The sequence below is a fragment of the Pseudopipra pipra genome, chromosome 4 (assembly GCF_036250125.1).
Source record: "Pseudopipra pipra isolate bDixPip1 chromosome 4, bDixPip1.hap1, whole genome shotgun sequence".
Lineage (NCBI taxonomy): Eukaryota > Metazoa > Chordata > Aves > Passeriformes > Pipridae > Pseudopipra > Pseudopipra pipra.
Window position 1 is genome coordinate 714338 of NC_087552.1, and position 8855 is coordinate 723192.

At 57.3% G+C, this 8855-nt stretch overlaps 2 long non-coding RNA genes across 2 annotated transcripts; both read left to right on the forward strand.

Annotated features, from left to right (window-relative positions):
* Positions 1–287: 287 nt before the first annotated feature.
* LOC135412572 (uncharacterized) lies at positions 288–1331 on the forward strand. Its single transcript, XR_010429748.1, has 3 exons — positions 288–408; positions 1012–1151; positions 1265–1331. It is a non-coding gene; the product is annotated as an uncharacterized LOC135412572 (long non-coding RNA).
* A 132-nt stretch (positions 1332–1463) lies between these two features.
* LOC135412573 (uncharacterized) lies at positions 1464–8615 on the forward strand. Its single transcript, XR_010429749.1, has 2 exons — positions 1464–1683; positions 8084–8615. It is a non-coding gene; the product is annotated as an uncharacterized LOC135412573 (long non-coding RNA).
* The last annotated feature ends 240 nt before the right edge of the window (positions 8616–8855 follow it).

Sequence of the window (8855 nt, forward strand, 5' to 3'; positions counted from 1 at the left end):
AGACAAAAACAAAAGCAAAGAAAAAGGGCCGCGGCAGCGAGAGGCTCCCGCGGCGCTGCTGCCTCCCCGCGCACTGCCCGAGCAAACGGCCGCGGGGGCGAGTTCCGGCGCTTAAATACCCCCGCCCCGACCCGCCCCCTGCCCGTCCCCGCCCCGCGCACCTGGACGGGCCCCGCCTCGCACACCTGTGCGGGCCCCGCTCCGCCCCGGCCCCGCCCCGGCCCCGCCCCGGCCGCGCCGTTTAAAGCCGGCAGAGCCGCGCTCGTCCCGAGTCTGTGGAGGGAACCTCGTCCCGGGATGCTGCGGGAGCGATCGGCGCGTCGGAGGACCGAGGGTGGCGATGGAGCTCGGCAGGAGGACCGGGACAAGGATCGGGGCCAGGACCGGGACCGCGACCGGAGGAGCGAGGTTGGTTTGGGGCTGGGATGGGGCTCGGCATCCGGACGGGGACCAGGATCGGTGCCGGGCTCATCCCAGCCCGGCCTCGCCGCCTGTGCCCCGGCAACGCGGGCGAGAAGAGCCGCTCCGGGCCGGGCGCTGGGGCCGAGCGCGGCGGGGCCGCTCGGGCCGGGGCTCTGCCGGGGCCCGGTCGGGGGAGAACGGCGGCGCGTTCGTCGTGTAGACGCGGAGCCGGGGCTGGGACCGGCCGGGGCGCGGGGACACGCCGGGCCGGCCCCGGGACCCCCGAGGAGGGGTGCCGCCCGTACCCCCCGCGGGATCGGAGCTTCCCCGCTCGGGCACCCCTGAGGCCACCGCACCCGCTCCCGGGGCGAACATCGCCCGCCTCCCCCTTAAACGCGGCCCCAGGAGGTTCCCACCCCCAGGGCCCCCCGGGAACGAGGGCTCTGGGGCCCGCCGGGGCTCCGGCCACGGGCCCCGCTCCGGCCACGGGGAGCTGGGGGCCTGCCGGGGAGGGAAGAACGGCGGCAGCCCTTTCCCCGTTCCTCCCGTGCTCCGGGACCCCCGAGCAGAGCTGCTCGTTTGTCTCCGTGTCCCTGTGTCTGTCCTCAGGCGGCCCCAGGAGCTGGCACTGACCGTGCCGCGGCTCGGGCACAGGCTGCTCCCAGCTCTGCCTGCGGAACTTCGGCAATTACCGACAGCAGTTCTTTGCCCTGCCATCCAGAAGGTGCGGCTCATCTGACACCAGCCAGGTGAGACCTGAGGCTCTCCTTCCTCTGCCCCGCTTTCTCGGCAACTCGCACCCTCCCGGGGCAAACCCTCTGGTTTTCAAAATCCCGTTGAAACGTTTCCTCTTTATTTGCAGACGGGGAAGGCCCTGCCTGGGAGGGAAACGGCTACAGGGGAGGAAACCAAGAAATGCTCCAAGCGGATGGTGCTGCGCGAGTCAAAAGAGGGGCAAGACCGCGGGCAAATACAGTCAGGAAATGAGCTTTTATTCAATCTCTGCAGGAGCCCTTCGCAGCCACGGGCCGGAGGGAGCGCGGCCGGCTGGGCTTGTGCCCGGCTGGGGACGGGCACCAATTCATCACTGCCCTGCTCAGGGAGGTTTTCCGGCCCCGTCCGGGCTTCACCCAACGGCTGCAAAGGTGCTCGTGCGGCATCCGAGCTCATTTCCAGGGATAAAGGAGCCAAACGAGTCCGGAGGGATCCCTCGCTCCGAGGCAAAGGCGTTTGGTCGAGTGTCGCCGCCTGGTCCCGCCTGCGGGGGAGCGTCTCCTCCAGGTGAGCCTTCGGAGCCCAAAATGCCGGGGGGGCTCAGGTCGGGGCCGCTTTTCGGGCCCGGAGTTGGACGGAGCCCTCGGCGGCTCCCGCTTCCCGCCAGGAACGTTCTCGGGGCTCCCTGGGCAGTCCCAGCTGGGCAGGGAACGCGGGCCGGGAGGAGGCCGGAGCGACAGACAGCGACCCAGCCCTGCTTGGGCTTCCTATTGCCAGGGGATGGATGAGCTGTGCCCTGGAGCTGTGCCCTACAGCCCCCGTGGGGTGGGCACGGGGAAAGGGCTGCCCGCGGCTCCTCAGCCGGGCGCTGCTCTGAACGGGCCCCCTGAGATGCCTCACCCTGGACACGCCCCAGCGCCAGCCCCAAAGGACCCAAAGAATCCAGCTGGCACTCGGCAGTGTCGGCACGGCGGGGCTGCAGAGCAGCGCGGGCAGCCATTCCCAGGGCCCACCTCCCAGAGCTCCCCCGCGCCCCCCACGTGTGTCCCGCCCGCCCCAAATCCCTGCCCTTCCAGCCGGAGGTGCTCTGAAAGCAGGGCTGTGCATCCCTTTCCTCGGGGAAAAGAATTCCCCGGGGCCGCTCCCGAGGCTCCGAAGGGACAGCGGCTTCCCGGCCGGACAGACGTCCTCGCCCGTGCTCAGGGGCTGCCTCGCCCCGGGCCGGGAGCGCGTCCGGCCCCCGCCTTCTCCTGGGCCAACACATCCCCTGGAGCCCGGCCCGGGGCGGAGAATCGGCCGAATTCCAAGGAACTCGCTCAAGTCCCCCCAGGGACACCAGCGGGGCTGGGGGAGGAGGGTTATAAACAGCAAAGTCTGTGGAAAATGAACCTGTCCTTGTCCCGATCCCGCTGAGCAAACCTGGAACGGTGGCTGCTTCCTGGCAAACCTGGCGTTAGAGCGGCAGCTCTGCGGGGGAAGATCCGGGCTCCAGGAGGCACTGGGAGGCTGTTCCAGCAGGAATTCGGCATGGAATTGCGGGCTGTAGGGAGAATTCATCCAAACCTGCAAAGCTGAGACTGGAACCCAAACCTGGGCCCCCTGCAGAGAACAATCTTTGTGCTGCCGTGTCGGCCAAAGCCGCTGCCCAACAGTCCCCTCGTTTGACTTTCTAGGTGAATTGTGCACAAGCCAGTCCCCCATTCCCTATACAGGCTGGGAGTGCTCGTGCCCTTGGCACAGTTGGCTCTGGCTGGGCAGGAACTGAGAGCAGGACACGGGGCAGAGTGGATCAGCTGCCCAGGGAACATCCAGGAGATGAAGCTACGGGATCCTCATTCCAATCAAGGGAACACATTCTGTCTCTGGCAGAAGCCGGGAGCCAAAGCAGATCCTGCCTGGCCAGGCTGGGGGGCAGCAGTTGGATCCACTCTGGGGGAAAGCCCCTGTGCCTGCCAGGAGCTCTGACTCTGTTTGTCCTGCCAGCTCTGACCAGTGTCAGGGCCCCTGGGAGGGATTCAGAATCCACAGAAATCCCAAATCCTACTGAGGGACTCAATCAAAGGAAGAAAGCCATTATTGTCATAAAAAGCTTAAAAAGCTGTTAAAAATTCTAGGACAGCAATACTGGGATTCCCAGGAAACTTAGTAGTGTCTTGGTTCCATTTCAATGTATCTTTAGTCCCTCAATGAACAGCTTGGAGAACTTCCCCTGGGATTTGGAGGCTGAGCAGGGTTTGCTTTGGATTGCTTGGCACCTCTGGCCCCAGCTGGTGCAAACACAACTTGGGCCAATGTGGTTAAACACACTTTCCCACACAAACAGTTGCTGTATCCTGCAGAAATTACCCCAAGTTTGCAGATAAAACCTTCATCTCTGTCCCTCCTCAGTTATCCCAGGTTTTCCGGGCTGGGAGTTACAAGGAGGCTGTAAATTCAAAGGCAGAAAGAGAAGGTCTGTCAGTAAAAGGCACAAAGAAGGGGACAGGTTTCAAAAAACATTTCTGCAATCCAATGAATACCTCACTGAGTACCTCATTTATCCTTCAAAATATTCATTCTCTGCCCTGGACATTCCCTCAAGTTTTACCCCCAAAGGGTTCCCCTCCTGCCCATCCCTGACTGCCTCAGTGTCCATCAGGAGGTACATCCTCTCTGCTGCAGGTGACCTCACACTGCACCCACTGCATTTTCCTGACTTCTCCACATCTCAGCAACTCACTTCTACCTCAAGATGTTCATTCTCTACCCAGCACACCACCTCCAGTTTACTCTCAACACTTTCCCCACCTCTCCACCACCCAGGAACTCATTTTCACCTCAGAAGATTCACTCTCTGCCCTGCAGATTCCCACAAGTTTTACCCCCCACATTTTCCCTGCAGGTCCGCAAGGTTTACCCCAGTTTACCCCAGGAGGTGCATTCTCTCTCCTCCACATGACCTCTGATTTTACAAACACAAATTTTCCCTCCCTGCCCACCACTGACTGCCTCACTGGACCTCAAAAGCCTCATTTTCTCCCCTAGGTGACATCCACACTTGCCCTCACAGTTTTCCCTGCTTGCAAACTACTTATTACCTCATTTTTACCTCCAAACATTCATCCTCTGCCACAGAGATGACCTCAAAGTTTCCCCCAAAACCTCCTCACCTGTCCACTACTGTTTGCCCCAGTTTACCCCAGGAGGTGCATTCTCTCTGCTGCACATTACCTCAGGTTTGACAAACAAAGATTTCCCTCCCTGCCCACTGCTGACTGCCTCACCTTACCCCAAAAGATTCATTCTCTCTGGGACAGATTGCCCCACATTTTACTCCCAACATCTGCCTTACCTGTCCACGTCTGACCAGCTCCTTTGTACCTACAGAGGGTCATTCTGCACCCCACACACACCTCAGGCTTATCTCAAACCTCTCCCCACCTGTCTGCCACCCAGTGCCTCATCTTTACCTCAACAGGTTCCTTCTCTTCCCAGCAGGTTACCTGAACTTTAACACCCACAATTGTCTGTGTCTCTCACCACTCATCACCTCAGGTTACCTCAGTGTGTTCATTCCCTGCCCTGCAGAGAATGAACCTCCTTTTTAACCCCCAAACTTTCCCCTTCCAGCCCACTCCTGATTACCTCTTCTTGAACACAAAAGACTCATTCTCTCCCCAGAGTCTTCCCTACTGCACACTCCTGATTACCTCTTTTGGACCTCCAAATATTCATTCTCTGCCCTCCAGATTTGCTCAAGTTTCACCCTCAGAAATTTCTCTGCCTCTCCCCTACTGACTGCCTCACTTTATTCCAAAATGTTCCTTCTCTCTGCTGCACATTGCCACAGATTTGACCCCCACAGTTTTCCCTACAAGTCCACCACTGAGTACCTCATGTTCATCTCTCAATATTCATCCTCTACCATGCAGATTACCTCAGATATTCCCCCCCAATTTTCCCTACGAGTCCACAACTGATTACCCCAGTTTATCTCAGGATGTACATTCTCTGCTCCACGTGACCTCAAATTTTACAAACACAAATTTTCTCTACCTGCCCAACACTGACTGCCTCACTTCACACCAAGATATTCATTCTCTCTGCTACAGATTGCCCAGATTTTACTCCCAAAATTCTCCTTACCTACCCACATGTAATCAGCTCCTCTGTACAAATACATGTTCATTCTCTACCCTGTGGGCTACCCCAAGTTTACCCTAAAACACTCCCCAGCTGTCCACCACTGAGTACCTCATTTATCCTTCAAAATATTCACTCTCTGCCCTGGACGTTCCCTCAAGTTTTACCCCCAAAGGTTTCCTTTCCTGCCCACCCCTGACTGCCTCAGTGTCCATCATGATGTGCATTCTCTCTGCTCCACATGACCTCTGATTTTACCAACAGAAATTTCCCTCCCTGCCCACCACTGACTGCCTCACTTTACCTCCAAATGGTCCTTCTGTCCTCTACAGATGAGATCAACTCTTACCCCCAACATTTCCCTTCCTCTACATCACCCATTTTCTCTTCCTGATGCCCCAAATTTCCATTCCATCCCTACACATTCCCTGAGTGTTTCCCTCCCAAGCATCCTTCCCTTCTTCCCTGTTTAATAACTCACACTCCAGCCCCAGGCACTCCACTCCCCCCTCAGTGGGACCCCTCCAAAATGCCACCTCCCTCCCCTCTGCAGCACCTCACCTTTTCCTACACAAACAGTTGCTGGGTCTCCTCGAAATTACCCCAAGTTGGCAGCTACAAATGTCACCTCTGTCCCTGCCATGTTCTCCCAGGTTTCCCCAGCTGGGAGCTGCAAGGAATTCAGGCCAGTGAATGGACATCAGGGAACAGCTCTACATGCAAAGGCAGAAAGAGAAGATCTGTCAGCAAAAGGCACAAAGAAGGTGACAGGCTTCAGAAAACATTTCTGCAATCTCAGGAATAACTATTTCCAGTTTCCCAGAGAGAAGAACAGGAACTCACAGCCACCAAGGCCTGACAGTCCCCTGCAGCCAGAGCTCAGCACACAGCCAGAGAGGCAATTCCAGCATCTAAAAGAAAAAAAAGAAGAAAAAAGTGATTTATTTTGGTTTAAAGTTATTTTAAGTTGTTCCAAGCAAAGCAAGCCTTGCTCTGGTTTCAGTTGGGTGAACAGGGAGCGCTGGGCACAGGGTACGTCATTAATGCCCAGGGGATGGGGCTTTGTGGGGGAGGGAAGAGCAGCTGATGGAGTTGCCCAGTCCAATTCCTGCCCCAGGCCTGACTGGCCCAGGACAAACCCTCTGGCAGGCAGTGGTTTTGTTCCCTCTCATGGTCAGTGCCCAGTGTGTCCCTGTGGGCAGTGCCAGGCTGGGGACAGGCACACGCAGCTGGCAGCACTCTCTGCTCCAAAGACACTTCTGGCCTCCTTGGCAAACTGCCCCTGACCTTGGTTTTCTTCAGGAGAAATTAAGGAATTGCTCATGGCAGTTTGGAGATGAAGTTATCCCAAAGGGAAGGAAAGAACAAATATTCCTGTCAGAGCCCTTGGGATCTGCTGGGCTGAATTGGGAAGGGCCCATTATCTGCAGAGCAAATACAGGACAACCCCAAACACAAAGCCCAGCCTGTCCAGTGGGGTGTGAAAGCACCACTGGGACAAACCTCCACTCTCCTGATTCTTTTCAGGGACTGCTCCAATCCAGCTCTGAAGCTGCCAAGCCCAAACTCCCCAGTGCTCTGGAACAACAGGATCTTCCCAGGGATGATACATTGGAAGCACAGTCCCAGCAAACACTCCCAGACACACAGAGGCACAACTGGAGCTCATGGCTGGGGCTGGGAAGGGCTGCAAGGAGGACACAACTCCCAGGTAGGGGAGCCTCGGCAGCAACAGCAGCAAATTCCCAGCTTGGATGGCAAAGCAGAGAGACAAAGGCTGGCAATGCCCATGGCATTGGTAGCTTTCCCTTCTGCTCCCTGTGGGGCCACAGCCCGGGAGGAAATCTCCAAGGGGGACAGAAGACCTCAGGAGGCAACAAAAGACAGCAGCGTCTGTTGCCCTGGTCCTGTTCCAACTCAGCCTGCGGGCCCAAACCTTCCCCCTCCAGGGAAACACTGACCTTCCCGGTGTCAGGCTGGAACACAGCCCTCATTCTCACCCTCCACACGCTCCCAGGCTCCCCCCAAATTCAGGACAAGGGGCCAAAGGCCACTCGGGCCAGGGCTCTCTCTGTCTCTGCGGGCTCAGGGACTGCAGCCACCAGGGCCCTCCAGCACGGACAGCCTGGACCCAGAGCAGATCCCTGGGCATTAGCAGTGTCCTGGGCATCCCTGGAGACAGAAACCATCAGCCTCTGGGATAGCACTTCATTGCCAGCACACACAGCCTGCCAAATTTAGGGGGGCAGCTCTCGGACCACAAAGCCCAGTGTGACCCAGTTCTCCTGGGCACCAACTCCACAAACCCACAGGAATGAGAATGTTCTGCTGCTTTGACAAACTTCAGCCCAGCTTTGCAAACCTCAGTCCCTGCAGCTCCTGCTCTCCAGAGCCCCGTTCAGGGCTGGCTCCAGTTCCCTGGAGAACCTGCCCCAGCCCCACTCTGGGCCAGCCTGAGCAGAAGCCACTGGGCTGCACAAGGAAGAACCCTCCCCTGGCTGCTGCAGCTGGAGGGAGATCCAGCTCCCAATGGAATCCTGGCAACAGCCTCCCAGAGGGTCTCTCCCCAGCCCTTGGCAGTGGCTCAGAATGGCAGCAGCTCCAGTGCCAGCTGGGTCCCTGCACGAGTCCTTGTCCCAGCCCTGCCACACGGACACACACGGGAGACACCCACGGGCACACAGGCCTTGCTTGCACAATTCCTCACCCACAGCTGAGGGAAAGCCACACAATATCAAGAAATAACCTGGGGTGAGAGCACTCATCACTCCAGTCCATCAGGACTTGGAGGCAGTTGGGTAGGCAACAGACCCAAATTCTAATCCTACCTCTAAATTTCTAACAGGTTCTCTTAGAAAGATCCTGGACAGGAACTCAGACAACAGAACCCAAACACTGCACAAGCAATAGCAGAAGGTTTGCCAGGAAGAACAGAAGTTCCTTGTTTTCCTTAACGCTCTGGGACTGTAGGACCCAATCTTTGCAACCAAGGGACACCAGAGATGTGATTAATACTTAAACCTCTCCCCCATGGTTCTGTCTCAGAGAACTGGGCCAGCCCTGAGCTACTCCCAGGTGCCTGCAGTGCTTTGGGGAGGGGCAGGACAATGTCCCACTTCTGCTTGGAAACATTCCAGATGAGGAAAAGCCACTTCCCTTCTCTCTCTCTGACCCAGAACCAGAACAGTCCTGTGGGACAACACGGACTATGCACGGAAGGCCCGAGTCAGTGGGGGGAAAAAAACCTAAACAAACCAAACCACCCCAAATTTCAAGATCAAAACAGGCTGCTTCCTTAACAGGAGCACACCAAACTCATTGAAGCCAGAGAGGAAATTACAAACAAACAGAAGACCCAAAGAGATGCTTTGCACTGATACACTCTCTGGTTGATCATTCCAAAGGAAATTCTCCACAGATCAGAAGCAAGTACCAATACTTTGTCCTCTGTTGAAAATTAATGACTTGAGGGGCTGGACATGTCCAGTGAGGGTTCAGGGCTCTGGTGGGTCCTTTATGGCTGATCCTGACCGGCCCAGGCCAAACCCAACCACCCCCATCCCAAACCTGGGGGCAACATTCAGACAGTTTGGAAACACTGTCCTTCCCTGCTACTC